The sequence below is a fragment of the Cylas formicarius genome, unplaced genomic scaffold (assembly GCF_029955315.1).
Source record: "Cylas formicarius isolate icCylForm1 unplaced genomic scaffold, icCylForm1.1 PGA_scaffold_6__28_contigs__length_40554024, whole genome shotgun sequence".
Taxonomy (NCBI): Eukaryota; Metazoa; Arthropoda; class Insecta; order Coleoptera; family Brentidae; genus Cylas; species Cylas formicarius.
Genome location: NW_026844347.1, coordinates 16526445 through 16541786, shown reverse-complemented (window position 1 = coordinate 16541786; position 15342 = coordinate 16526445). Strand labels below are relative to the sequence as shown.

The following is a 15342-nucleotide window of genomic DNA, read 5'->3' as shown; positions in this document are numbered from 1 at the left end:
GGAATCAGTCTTCGAAGACGGTGTTTATGCCCCTTATTTAGCTCTGCTCCGTAAAAAACAGAATCAATCAATTTCTCGAGCTCTCGCAAGACAAAAAGATCTGAACTAAGTTTGCCTTTTTTTATGGGCTCTGATTAATTTAACTTGTTATCAATTACAACATCATGTGAGCTAACAAAACTACCATCAGTTGCTGATCGATTGCTTGAGATAGTTAGGTGTTGGGTTTTATCAAGTTTCTGCTTTCGGCCGTTATTTTCAAACCACGTATTTGCCGGTTTTTCTAGGTACTCGGTATTTTCTTTTAACTCATTTTTATTTTTCCCAGAAGTTCTATCATCGCAATGCAGTACACACTTGAACGGGGAGATCATTAATGTAGATGACAAATAACGAAGAAACTAAGACTGAACTCTGAGGGACCCCAAATTCTACTTCTTTGAGGGCTCAAACCTCACTATGATAAGAGACACACTTTTTAAAAATTTTAAGTAAGACGACGCATATTTCATGAAAGATACAGTGGAAGGCCGTGCTCAGGTCACACAAAGTCAATTCAGCTAGATGCCACCCACACAAAGTCCTCCACTACGTCTCTCACAATCCTGCCTACCGCCTGAATTGCAAATGACAAATGTGACTATTTTCAAACATATCAAAAAAACTTCGTTTTTTTCAAGTTTTCTGAAGAAATAGAAATCAAACTACCTAAGTCGGCTAGACTGAATTCTATAATAAAGTGTTTTCCTTGAAATTTATCTTAAGCACTCGAAGAATATCTTGAAATGTACCTATGGAAATTACAAAAGCACAGAAAGGCCACCAAAAATAAAATGTAGATTAACTTAGGTAATTTTTTTAACAATAAGTCACAAATCATAGCATAGCTCAGAATTTCTGAGATCGAGCTGAAATTTTTGAGAAACGTGTTAGAATTTATGAGAAATAAGTCAAAATGTTTTAATGTTTAATGTTTTAATTTTATTTCATTAATATTAGAAAGTTTGTTAATGTGTGTTAATAAAAACTTTAAATTTTGAACTTTTTTGAATTAATTTTTTTTTTCATGAATACTTAAAAAATACGGGGATCAACAAAAACTGATATTTAACAATAAAAATTTTGGTCATAGTAATGAAAAAAACTCAAAACAAATATTGTTTTTTCATAATATTTGGGTTTTTAGTCATTCCAGTTTAAAGATTACCCATTGTTTACGAGTTCGCGATGTAACCAACGAGACACTGATATGTTTTTCAGAAATTCTGACATATTTTTTAAAAATTTTGACATATTCCTCAAAAATTTGCTTAATTAAATGATTATTTCTAGTGGCCTTTCAGCGCTTTCGTAAGTTTGTATCCCAAATTCAATAAACAAATAAATAGATAAATTACACCATAATATGTCACGCGGGAAGCACTTCCTATGCGAACATTGGCGCGTTGTCTATATAGAAAGTAAATCGTTTGATCGAAGCCGCTCTCGCATATTACTACGTTGTACCTTCTCCAAAACGCTTCGACTTTCTTTACTGTACGACCGGGCTTGATTCATCGGGACAATCAGTCGGTGATGAGCCGTTCTGTGTTTTAAGCGTCGCGATATTGTTACCGTTAGTTCTTTTTTTTTCTCTTCCGAACGTGAGACTGTCCTTATGGGCCCCCTGCACAAACTGCAGTCCTTTTTTGGTGCCAGCGTGGTCGACGTCAATAACAATCGCGGCGCAGAAATGGGATTCAAAGGGCGAAACAAGGGTCGTCATTTCGGTGGCGAGATCGACTTTTTCACGCAAACCGACAAAATCAAAACCAAAGCCTACGTGTGGGCTAGCCTGAGGGCACCCAAAAAGACTAAGGGTAAGTGTTGTCCTGTTGCTAGGATACAATTTCTCTTGTTTACAAAAACATATATTTATTTCTGCAGAAAATGAAGACATTCTTCCCATATTCTTTCATAGTACTATTTAACTATTAACTTAAACTTTATTAAAAATATATTTTTTCAACTGTTTTATCCAGATCGATGAGGTAGGTGCCCTACCGAAAATACTATTTGTGGAATTTCTTTCAATGGCTTTGTCTATTAATGTTCTAAATCTAGAATTTTGCACCTAAATAAAGTTACGCATTTCCCTACGCTCATTAGCTCAACAAAACACCGGACATGTTGCTGTTATTGAGGATATTAAGTTAAAAATTGGTTAGTTTTCTGGCTTCTGGCTTTCTAGTTACTTTTGGAAAGCGTAAACAAATTTCTTACACATCTTATCAAAATGCCTCGCTTTTATATTTATGTTTTTAAAATTGTCGTGATACTTTAAAATCAGCTTAAAACTGTCATCGCATAATGACATATCAAATCACGAATCTTTGGCGAAGTTTGTGCCTCTCTTTTTCACACACAGTAACTTTTACCCGCGATGCTACTTATTGCTTAATATTTAAAAATCTACTAGTAAAGTAGTAGTAAATATACGGTAAGGTCTTTAAAAAGTAGGTGCTGTAAAGTGTTTCTTATCTATTTTGCAGCCTAAATACAAAAATTTGAGGACTAAATAACTCCACACTAAATTGCCAAAGTTTACTTTAAATTCACTATATTTAGTGTATGAAGAACGCAGTCATTGTTGGTACCTCTGACACCCATCGTATATAGTTTTTGTTTAAAAACTCAAGCTTTAGGAAGTCAAAGGCTTTTGATAAATCTAAAAAGATTCCCACTTCAATCTCAGATTTATCGAGCCTATCAAAGATAAACTGTACAAGCTGAATTGTAGCAGTTTCTGTGGTGAAATTTTTGATTTTATTAAATCGTTCGGAAAAATTCCTACTTCCAGAGATATATTTATTAAGATCGTACGATTTAGTGGTAGAATCTATTTTGAAAGAGGTAATTTTAGGGATTATTCTCGCCATTATTTTGGTCTGGCATTATTAAAAATCAATGAGTAAATCTGGTATCTCTTAGTATCTCCATGTACCTTCACAGATATCGAGATATGTCTACGAGATGTTGATGATGATTACCCTAGTCAAGTCTGACAAAAATCATTCATCATAATCAATCATAATTCATTATTTTTATATAAATGCCCTTTTGCCAAAATATTACTCTGGGTTTCGTAAGGGGTCCAGCACCGCAACAACGCTGTTAAAAGTTCTGGATGATGTTCTGCTGGCTGTCGATAACGGAGGTTCGACAGCTCTAGTATTACTGGCTTTTGACACTCTTAGTCACTCTCCTTTCTGTACTATACTTTAAGGTAAAAAGTCACAGGTAGTACAGATTGATAATAGTAGGTCGGAGGTATTAGTGTTGGACAGAGGTGTACCTCAGGGGTCTTTTTGGGACCCTTGTTCTTTGTTATCTTCACTTCGGATATGATTGATTACATTGAGCAGTGCATCATACATCAGTACGCTGATGACACACAATGAGGCTGCTGAAGTTTTAAAGGAGTTATATAACAGTTTAGAATAGAAAATATACTCGCATAATCACAGGTTCATGATAAATCCAAATAAGTCGGCCATTATTTACTTAGGACATTTTAAAGATTGGGCTGGGTTGTTTCCGAATGCATAAAACTGAGATGGTATTTTTGATAATAAATTAAGGTTCAGGACTCATGTTTCTAAAATTATCCAAGAAGTTATTGTAACTAAAGGAATTTGTACATAAACAAACATTATCTTAACAGAAAATTAAAAAAATTAAAAAAATCATTGTTGGTCTTATGTCACACATACTATTGCAGTTTTGTATTTAGCCCCTTTTTGGATATTCAGTCTAAAACCCAAAGACCATGTAAATGAAAAGCTGAAAGAATTACGGTCGCCGATAGACCAAAATTACTTTAAAGTTACTAAACCGATACCCCGATATAAGCCTGCTGGAAAATTCATATAAAGAGTCTTTTAAATACAATTTTAGAAAGAAACTTTAGATTATATAGAAAGTTATATTTTTGTACTTTTCTTAAATGTAGCCCTGTCAATTTTGTTGCCTTAATTATTGTTCTATTATTTTAATTTTTGTTTTTGTCTACTTCAACTACATTTTTACAGTATATTGTTATTGTTTATCTATTGTTATTGTTGGCTCATTTACTTATTTATTTATGATATTTTTTGTAAAACTTGTCTTGTTGTAACAGCCCATCTGCCCTACGCCGAGTGGAAAATAAAAACGTTTTTATTGATTTTATTTATTAATAAAAACATAATACCCTGAAAACCATTCAGAAAAAATAAATTTTAGGTATATTTACAGCGCAGCTAAATTATATAATGACGTGCCCTATTCCCTTCAAAATTCGACAATAAATTGTTTTTCAATTAAACCAAAAACCTGGTTACTTTCAAAAATGGTAGAAATGTACCGGCACTATTAGCTGTTAGTGTGGATCCTTAACGAATATGAAATTTTAATTTAAACCATATGGGATTTTTGTGATACGTCTTCTGTTTTTTTTTTGTAAGGATAAGTATCGAAATCAGCAGATACGTCTGGGTGCTGCACTCTTGCCTTTCCTTCTACAGTTATTTAAATTATTCATCTCTTGAGAAGTTCCCTATACAATATGCATACTCTCGCTTTCTCAAGTTCTCACCCTATTTCATTCACTTTCATAATAATTGTTTATCGTTATTAAACACAACTTTTTTTCCTTTTAATTTCTTCGGAGGTTTCCCCTTGATTTCAATTAACATTAATTATTTCTGTTGCAAAATTCAGCAAATTAGTTATTTTTCACGAATCCGTCATACGCTCTTTCCGATTCGGACAAGTGAAATTTCCGTTTCCTAAAAGTGCAGGACTTTATTTATTCTGCAGTTTCCGCGGGCGCCACAAATAAATGTTTTTGTCGTAGAAATCGCATTAACGCTATAATTAAAACGTAATTATAAATTTTACACGGCGGCATTTCACGCAAGGTGTACGATTTGTTGGCATTTCATGCTTTACTGACTGCAATATTGATATAAATATCACCACGGCAAGAAGTTGCTTATAAAGCAAATGATTCATAAAAGTTGTTTAAATTTATGTCTCTTTCTCAATACCGTTCAACTTGGACAAATTTCGTTAAGATGAGTACCACTTGGAATGGTAGGAGTGTTTCGCTTTGTTTAACGCAAATTATCGAGAAAGACCCATTACAAAATGCACAGCGAGTAAAATCGAGAGAAAATTTATAAATGATCCAAATCAGCCAGATATAGGAGATATTAATATTTAAATATTTTCAGGACAGTGTACTGGTAGAAGGGAATCGATAAGATAATAGGTCTGGGTCTGGGTAATGGGTCTTTCTGGATATTTGCGTTAAACAAATTATGAACTTCTTTCTGAGTTCTCGTTTTGTCTCCATGTGCAATGACAATTCACTTGCGTTACTGGCAAACCAGGCCAGAAGAACTGGCGATTTTACTTCATAAAAGGTAATAGTTAGGTAGGTTTGGATTTTAAAAAATAGGTTGTTCCACATCTATCTATTTTTTGTTCCCTCCTTTATATTTTCTATTTACTACAAAAAATGCCCAAGAAAAAGTTGATGAATGTGTACGTGACCACTTAGGAAGCTGAGATTAGGGGCCGTCGTTTGTGCACACTCTGGATATTGTTTCCTTTCTAATAATACCTGTGCTTAAAGAATCATCTTCTTATATATAAATTGGCGACAAGTCAAACGAAAAAGCCTCTATAATACCAATATTCTGACACATGATTAAAATGGTAAATGCTTTCCGGAATAATGACAATTTTCTCTAAAATATTTGATAGGTCGTGATATTTCGTAGCACATGCTCTCCTCAAACAAAATTGACCAACAAATATTTATTTTAAAATAACAAATGTTCGTTAAATTATTTCGTATTTATGAAAATTGTGCCCGATTTACTTATTGGACATCCCTATTAAGTTTGCCGTAATTCTTCTTTGCTCGTGCCCCTCACAAGTAGAAATCTAGAAATCTCCATCACACATTTGAAACAACTCTTCTGTTAATTTTTTCGAGTTGATGCTCTATCGATATTCTTTTAATTAAAGGTTGGGCAAAATATAATTCACAATGGCTCTTGGAATCTCGTTGTAAATTGTGAAACCTATTTGGTTGTCTTTAAAGAGACAAAGTACTCTAAAGAAAACAATTTTTGGATTACGGACTAACCAAAACTTACCAAAACTTAGATTCATCCATCCTCCTGATTATCCTCTCGGTTTGTTTAACTTTTATCAATTTATAAATATACCGGGTGACACAAGAAAGTGGGAACACTCTATAACTTTTAAACGGCCATTTTTTTGACAAGATGTAGTCAATGGTTGCACTTCCGATTTGAGTGGAACTTTCGAATTTTAAATGGCGCGCCCTATATTTTTTACTTTTTTTATTTGGGAGATCATTTCTACGTAGAATAGGATGGTTTTTCTCACTTTTTTTTTGGTTTTTTAATTTTTTATTTAATTTTAAAAATTGTTCAAAATACGTTAAAAAAGTTATTATTCTCGTCATGTTTATATAATGACCAATTACAATATCAAAGTCTTCTTACATAATCAGCTTCATAAAGATGTCGATCAAGGTTATACTTAAAAGAATGATAACCGTGTTTTCTTTAATTCTAATACTATTTCTCTTAGCGACGCAGCTGAATTTACGTTGACGTATCCCACATTGATTTCCATTTCTTCACTTATTTCATTTATTATTATTTATTTCTCATTTTCAATTTCAGCGTTCTAAAGGAAGAATGCGCAAGAAGGCGACGTGCCGGATAACGGGAGTTACGTTTAATTTCTAACTACATAACTCGGGCCGCATATAATCCACGGGCCTGTTGATAGTTTTTTCTGTATTCCCCGTATATCAGAAATATCTCAACTTTTTATCCGTTTTGCAAAGAAACTTCCCCAGGCTACTGTAATGCATTTTACAAAACTTCTGGATTCCTCCTGCGTCGGTTTTTGCATAGTCGAAATTGATGACGTTTCGCCAATCATCCTGGTTTAGTCAAACAGTTTCAGTCAAGCTCTGAAGAAGCCAACAGGATGATTGGCGAAACGTCAGCAATTTCGACTAAGCAAAAACCGACGCAGGAGGAATCCAGAAGTTTTGTAAAAAAAAACTTTTTATCCATTTATAAACTGATTATTGTTTTCCATGATAATCCAAATCGATAACACAACAAGGTCGATAATCAGATAAAAATATACAAACTATCCGAATTTTCAATCATGCCGACTTGAAGATGAATAGAAGCAAAGTCACCCAAGTAATATTTTGTTTTTATAAAAATGTAGTTACTTATCTGGTTTGTTCCTTCCCGTGAGCTTATTTTTTAACGGATTTTGAAAATTTTGGTGTTAAGATGTTTAAAAAAAAAATACCGGTTTTAAAAAGTTTTTGTATCCACTAGCGTGCTATTTAAAAAAACTAGGTTATCCTAAAAAATTAATAGTCTATTACTTTAAATTCTATTTGTCATTAGACAAGTAAAGAAAAGTTTCATCAGGTGACCCGGTAAATACTATTTATGATGGTAACAGCCTCTTAGACACAGTTTTCAAAAATTAAATAAAAGTTCGAAAAAACTAAAAAAAGAGAAAAATCATCCTATGCTACGTAGAATGAACTCCCGAATCCAAAAATGCAAAAACATATATAGATTTGTTTTGCGCATTACATGGAAGCATATGGATAACCGCCAACATAGGTTTTTATGTTATTGTTTTAATGGGACGCACGTTTGGCTTTGAATTTCCAACCCGAAACTACCAGGGCGAGAAATTTGGAGGTTTGTATGAAGTGCTGAAAAATATTTAATATGCTGGATAAATTAATTTTTGGATTTACTATAACTTACTTCTCTGCAATTGTCCTAGATTTAATGCTTATTCAGGATACATTGAAATGCAATTTTCCTGGTTAAATTGTACTAATCGGATTTTTTCTTGATGTTGAAACGGTTTTAAATCAAGCATCAAAGTGCGCTTTGCCTTTATTAAACCGACGCTACAATTATAACAAACCTAATTCGAGTTCATTAATCAAACTTCTAAGAACAAATTATATGAATGTTTGTATTAAGTATTACTATTTGTTATTATCATACATGTTACGAAATATTGATTACAAATGTTTTTTTTGCACTGAGTACTCTAATGTAACAAAAATATTGTAATAATTTTGTGTATATGTTTGTTAAATGACGAACTAATAATAACCAGATTGTCGACAAAGTGAACTGTATATTTTTTATAGGAAAGCGACGAATTAAAGCCTTGCCTTAGTATGTATTTGATCGCATTTATAGTCCCGGATTATGCGGGGAGCCGGCCGGCTGAGGCGATTGGAACACTCTAAATTGTCACTAACAGATAATTGTTAATTATAGCCACTCAAAATAAAGTCTATAGAAACGACCGCAACAGTGAAGAGAGAAAATCACGAGTGACGAATTAAAACGGGTTGGGTTTTCTGCAACGCCCTACCGAGTACCGATAGATCGATCAAGATTGAATCCAAAAAACGGAAACCACTACTTGCACTATGCACTTACGTATAGGCCTCAAAACGTACCGCGAAATTAAAATAATTTAAAAGTATCGAAATAAATTGTAAAATGACTAAATGAAATTAATTAAACTATCAATAGAACATGCAAACGTAAAAATATTTAAATATTAATGATTCACACATCGCAGGGATATAAGGCGTCAATTAAAAGAGGTACCTTACCAAATATACAATACAAAAAAATTAAACATAATTTCAGGATATTAATATTACACACGTAGGTACTCACTCAGTATCGAATATGTAGTAACGAAATGTGGAAAGACTTCTTCACTTAAAGAACCGAAGAGCGGCGTATTTGCTTTGATTTAAAGAAATCACGTATGGCTTTTCACGTGTCAAAATAATTCTTCTTTATTTCGAGATTCCATTCGAAAGTATTTCGATTGGCAACGCAGCGGCTTTTATTATATCCACACCATGTTTAATGTATCGAGCAAATGCAACAAAAGGTAATAATAACATTGCAAAAATCCAATATGACGGCCACAATAACAAACAACATTGATGATGATTTTGACCTAGTCATAAGTTTTAAAATAAATAAAGTCATAAAAAAATAAAAACGAAACCCGGAAGTTGATCTCACCGATGCGCAACTTTGCTCTAATTTAAGTTACCCTGTATCTCTTACCGCTGCCGAGATCCTAATGTGAAAGTCGAATTTGAAACACGCGGTAGACAGAAATTCATGGAAAATAATGAAACAAAGACCGATGTATATGAGGTTTGTCTGGTTCCGTTGCAAATGAATGTTGGGGATGGTCTAGTATGGCAGAATCTTCATTCATTGTCAATAAATTTTTTTTGACCAATGAAACTCCTGTTTAGTAAAAAAATATACCTCTTATCAAACAGGAAATAGAAAAGGTCAATGAACAAATACGAAACGTTATTCCAGTGGTGATGACAGTCGAATTTCAAAAGGCGGGTATATGTCCTGTCACAACTTTACTATACGTTATTTTGCTATTTTTTGATGGAGATGTCAATTTTAGGTATTCCATTACACCTTTCTGAACTTCAATGATTCTTCGGACGGTATGATCGACGAGACCTTGTAACGTTACTTCGGCAGAAACGTCAGAAATCTTTAGCTTTTTTTTCATTTTAGTGGTCAGCTGGTAAAGAAGATAAATTCTGCAGATCTGCAGCAGCATTTCCCTTACCAGACATATACAAATTTCCATGTGTAGCATGGATTAATTCTTCCGTTGTATTTTACTTGGCGAGAGGACTTACTTTGAAAAGTTTCGATTGTTTGCTTACGTTAGTGAAATTTTTGAAAGGTCGCCCAAGTTTCGATGGTCCCGCAACAGCTGTCATGAGGGAATCGTTATTTCGAGTTTCGAAATCGTTCATAGTGCGGCTTCCGTTTGACCATTTATCCGAAAACTTACTACATAAATTTTTCACACTTTTAGAGTTGCTACATCTAGCATCGTAATCATCCAAGTTTCAACCAATTGTATTGCAGCCTGACGTTCATTAGGCCACACTTTAATAAGTCCTCTACGCGTTTCTGTCATCTTATCTAAAAAAGAATCAAAAATTTCTTGGCATATAGAAAAATAAAAATCTAGACTGCGTCAAGTGAGGTTATCTACTAAAATGCTTTACAAACCTTTAAAAACATGATAATATGCAAAAATTTGATACAAAATTTAATTTTATGCAAACCGGGCATTCGAAAAATGGTAATATTATTTAGAAGATAGCATATACCTAGTCCATGGAGAGTCGTACAACAAGCTTAAAAAGAAAACATACAGAAATATATAGGTGCAAACTTATTCTAACAGAAAATTCCAAAATTCAAAACATTGTAAAATCAATTTTAAATTGGAACATTTTCTAAAAATTTCTTAGATGTAAATAGGTTATAAAGATTCAGATCCATCCAACATTGCACCAAAAACTTTACCGGCTCTTACTTCATCTCATTTGTTGGATGTAAAAATAATGTTTTGTGTCTTGGTTTCATTTCATCTGAACACCGTTCACCAGTCCAAGCCAAGTTATTATGGCCGCGGAGCGCATGCCTATCAGTATCTCGCGAGATTATAGATGTATCATCTGCTAAAAGGACAGAATGTCCATTTGGGACAGCAGTAAAAAAGTCATGTATGTACACCGTGTGCCAAATAAAACCACCTGCGATATTATCTGGAAACCCATAGAAGATACGAAAAAAGTTTTGTCCAAAAGTTTTTTGAAATCTCCTGGAGATTTAAAATATTATAATTTTGTTGATACCGGGTGCCCCAAAAGTGTCACCCCCACATCCACTTTGTTATTTTAAATAGAACACCTTGTATATTTCGACATTTTTGAAATCCTTGGTTAATAAAGGTAACTTTTTTAAAAAATTGCTATATAGATATCATTTCTAGGACAAAAAATAAGGCAAGTTTGTAATTTATCTTCTATTTAAATTTTACTTTCTTTTTGAGATATTCGAGGTTTAAGATAGCACCCGTATAAATTATTATTGAATTTAAAGCTGCCCACATTGCGTCACTTGTTGGCAATATTAGGTATTTGTTAAATATCAGAGACATGATACCACTTCTTTTAAAGATATAATACTCCAGATATACGAATAAAACCTATTGCTAACAATACAGGGTGTCCATTAATACGTTTATATTACACACGTTTATACTACACACTTTAACAGATTTAATATAATTTCAGAATTCATATTCAAAGAAACATTTAATAGTTCATCTAGCTTGAATAAAAATACCTAATAACAAAAATAAATTATTAAAGTTTATAGGCGAACTATTCATGATAACAAATTTGATTAAATAAATCTATAAAACAAAAAGTTAACTAAAAAGAGTTCGTTAATTCGGTCCATAAAGTTTAGTTAAAAATGTTCTTCTTAAAATGCTCGTTTTATGTGGCATCAAAACAACAAAGGAATATTAATATATTTAAAAATTCAACAAAAATTTATACGAGTGTTATCTTAAACCTTGAAAATGTCAAAAAGTAAGTAAAATTTAAATATAAGATAAATTACAAACTTACCTTTTTTTTAGAATTCAAATCTGAATTAAAATATAGTGTGTACCATTTGAAAATCTTGAGATTTGGTTTATTGAATTCGCTAAAACTGTATAAGCTGAGGCGCATCTGTCAAACTGATTGAGTAGTGCATCATATCCTTAGGTTGTGGTTTTCGTTGCAATACGATCAGTAGCGTCACAACACAATTTTATATGGGGCTATAAAAAAAAACACAACTTCAATTTCTGCCTAAACTATGTAAAATTTGAATAGGAGTTTCTTAAGAAAGTGACCTTCATTTTAACCAAGGATTATTATTACGAAATATATGAAATACACAGGGTGTGCCATTTAAAATAACGAAGTTGATGGAGTACTGTTGGGATACCGTGTATCAACAAAATTATAATATTTAAAATCTTCAGGAGAGTCCAAGAAACTTTTTTTCGTATCTCCTATCGGTTTCCAGATCGTATAGTGGGTTGTTGTTATTTGGCACACGGTGTACAGAATGAACAGAGCATGGTTGATTGACAAAAGTAATGACTCTTTCACATTGTAGTGCACGTACTGCCTTCTATCAGTCAGATATGACCTGAACAAAGAGAGCTCTTTCTTACGAACTCAGTAAAACTCAAGTTTTTGTAATAAAGATCACACATAGTTACATTGGTTTTAACTCCTTGATCGATTCCCTCTACTACGCTCTCGATAATCCATGGAATTTTGATTGCAATTGAATTGATTTTTTTTTCGCAATTTGAACAAAATATTCGTTATACTCATCACAAGATATTGTATGCATCTGTTTGTATTTTTTCTTGATATTGCTTGTACTATTTAGATTTGATATTAATTGTATTAATTGATCGTACTAAACTTTTTTAGTTTCAGTTATTATGTTTCTGTAGTTTTTGCGTTCAATTTTATAGTTAGTACAGTCTATGTCGCATTTGCTTGTTCTATATTTTTGTTTTGCTCGAATTATTTTTCTTTTAATTTATTTTAAAGAGTCGTTGTACCACGGGACTACAGTTTTGTTGCTAGAAATATTCTTCAATACAAAGCACAGTTGAATAGTTTGTGATAACATCCGTAAGAACGTCGAAATTTCATCGCTACTTAATTACTCATCGTGGAAATATTTCAAATTTACTTTTTATAAAACTTCTGGATTCCTCCTGTGTCGGTTTTTGTTAAGTCGAACTACCCAAAGTTTCGCCAATCATCCTGTTGGCTCTTTCAGAGCTTGACTGAAAGTAGCTCGCATTTTAGTCTGTACCTGCTTTTATATTGTTTAAGTATGGCGGAGCTAAATGAGGGGCATAAACATATTGGTGACAGGTAAACACCTGAGTCGCGGTTGAGAATGTTTGGTTGCTTATATTTCTATAGATTCTAGGATTTTTCGTTGGTGGAAGAATTGATTACATGCAAGGATTTTTGTTTTATCGAATAAAATTTCATGTCCGGTTTGTCTTTGTCTTGTCTTCTTCCATTCAGCTCCACCCCCTTAAACAATATAAAAGCAGGTACAGAATAAAATGCAAGCCAGTTTCAGTCAAGCTCTGAAGAAGCCAACAGGATGATTGATGAAACGTTAGCTAGTTTGACTCAACAAAAACCGACGCAGGAGGATTCCAGAAGTTGTATAAAAAGTATTACAGCACCATGTTGAAGTTTCTTTAAAAAGTATTCCCAATTTGTTGCTCCAATTTTCTCAGTAATGCGCTTCAGCCCTGCTTTATTTATAATTCTCACAGATTTAGTATTATGTTTTCTAGTAATATTTGACTTGAATTGAAAATATAATGAACAAATATCTGAGATATTAGTGTCGTGAACTCCCGATGAAAATAAATCTATATCTCTATTTGTAAGGAGGTTATCAAGACGCGATTCAGAAATTGAAGGAATATGGGTTATGGGTTTAATCCCATACCTCTCTAAAATGTAAGTTAAATGTAAATCGCATATTTTCTTAGAATTATGCCTGAAATCAATGTTAAAATCCCTCCTAAAAATTGAATTCTTATAGCTAGAGTAGAGGAAATCAGTCAAATCAAAAGGCTTTTTCTAAAAATAGCAGGATTGCCCTATGTCGACGATCTGTAAACCGTCACTAAAGCAGTCTCCGAATTGAGCATCATATTCTACGTATAATTAATTTATACAAAGAGGTTTGGTCTTAACTAACTCCAGCATGTTTACCAGTACACTCAAGCCAATGTTCAGAAAAATATAAGTGTCAAATTTTTTCTCACTTTATATAATATAACGAAGTGGAGAGTCCCTGCGTATTTAAGTGCCAAATTGACAGTCCACTCGAATCGACGAACTCACCATCAAAATTGTCCATCCGACGATATAAAAAATCTATTATGATACCTTTGAGTCACAGTTCAGGTCTTAACATCAGATAATTCACCAAAGGAAGTTTTGAACCATCACTTCCACAAAGGAATCCATTGTTTTTTTTTTCAGTTATTTAACAGTTAATCGCTTTGATTTGAGTGAACTTAGGTAGGCTGATGATTTAAGGTTAATTCTCAGATGTAATTTTAGGCAAGTGGTGGAATGTCTGTGTTTCTGGACACAAAATTGTAACTTTCCTATTCTATCCCATCTATCCCTTTCCGACAACCTACACCAACAAGATTTGATTTCTTCACAACTTCCACTGATCTATTTCTTTGTCTTTTATTTAAAGAGATCGCCCTCTATACTTATTTTCAACAGGTGTAAGATGTCGTAAACCTTGTGCAAAATGAAAATACTTTATGATTCACAAAGCCATTTGTGCGCACCGGTCGCCTTCTAAAAATAATCTAATAACGCTATTTTAAACAAAGCCTAAATAGTTTTCGACGCCCGATTGCGTAGTTTCTGTCAACGCAGATAGGGCAGTTGTAAAGTCGCCCGTCCGGCAACATTTCTGAAACTTTAATTAAAATGACGAACATAGACAGTTGCATCCTTATGATCGTGTAATTTCAACAATGGCTGAGTAATCAGATTATCGTTACCAAGAGACTTTCTCCGCTTGACAGAATGCAAATCGACCGAATGGATAAAAGCGACAAGACAATGGAAACGGACCATCATCGGAACTAAGAAGACACCGCTAATTAGAAACGTCTGCAGTCGAAACTAATTATTAAACAATAACGTTCCAGCTGTCATATTGCGTCTAGCAAAATAAGTTTCGAAGAATTGATAGAGAAGACGGGGCTGACATATTGACGAAACGTTAGACGATTTATGCCGTTTATTACCATTTAAACTACCGTAATTTATTTTTAAAAGTTTTGCAATTTTAGTTGTCGCAATCGATCCAAATTTAGAGCGGTGCCATTTGAAATCTGGATTGTTTCCAATCGTCTAATTATTTCGAACGCGAAAAGACGCCACGTTAAAACATTTACTGGTGCTTATTAAGGTTATTAATTGAGAGATATATACAGGGTGTTTTTTAATTGAATTCCAATAATTAGGGGGCGATTTTTGTGTCCATTTTAAAAAGAAAACTTTATATGAACATATGTCCTAAACGCCTTAACTTTTAAGATGAAATTGGTAAAGTTTTCAAAAACATATATATTTTTTAATATCTGTAATACCACTTTAGATATTTTAATGAAATCTGGCACACATGTACTCTGTATAAAGGAGCATTATTTAGTGTACCACAATTTTTAAATTTTTTAAAAATACACGCTGTCTATTGTTGGCAGACA

At 33.1% G+C, this 15342-nt stretch overlaps 1 protein-coding gene across 2 annotated transcripts in view; it reads left to right on the top strand.

The window, feature by feature from the left end:
- LOC132702794 (uncharacterized) overlaps positions 1 to 15342 on the top strand; it is a 308632-nt gene that overhangs the window by 214841 nt on the left and 78449 nt on the right. The gene's annotated exons all lie outside the window — the stretch shown is intronic.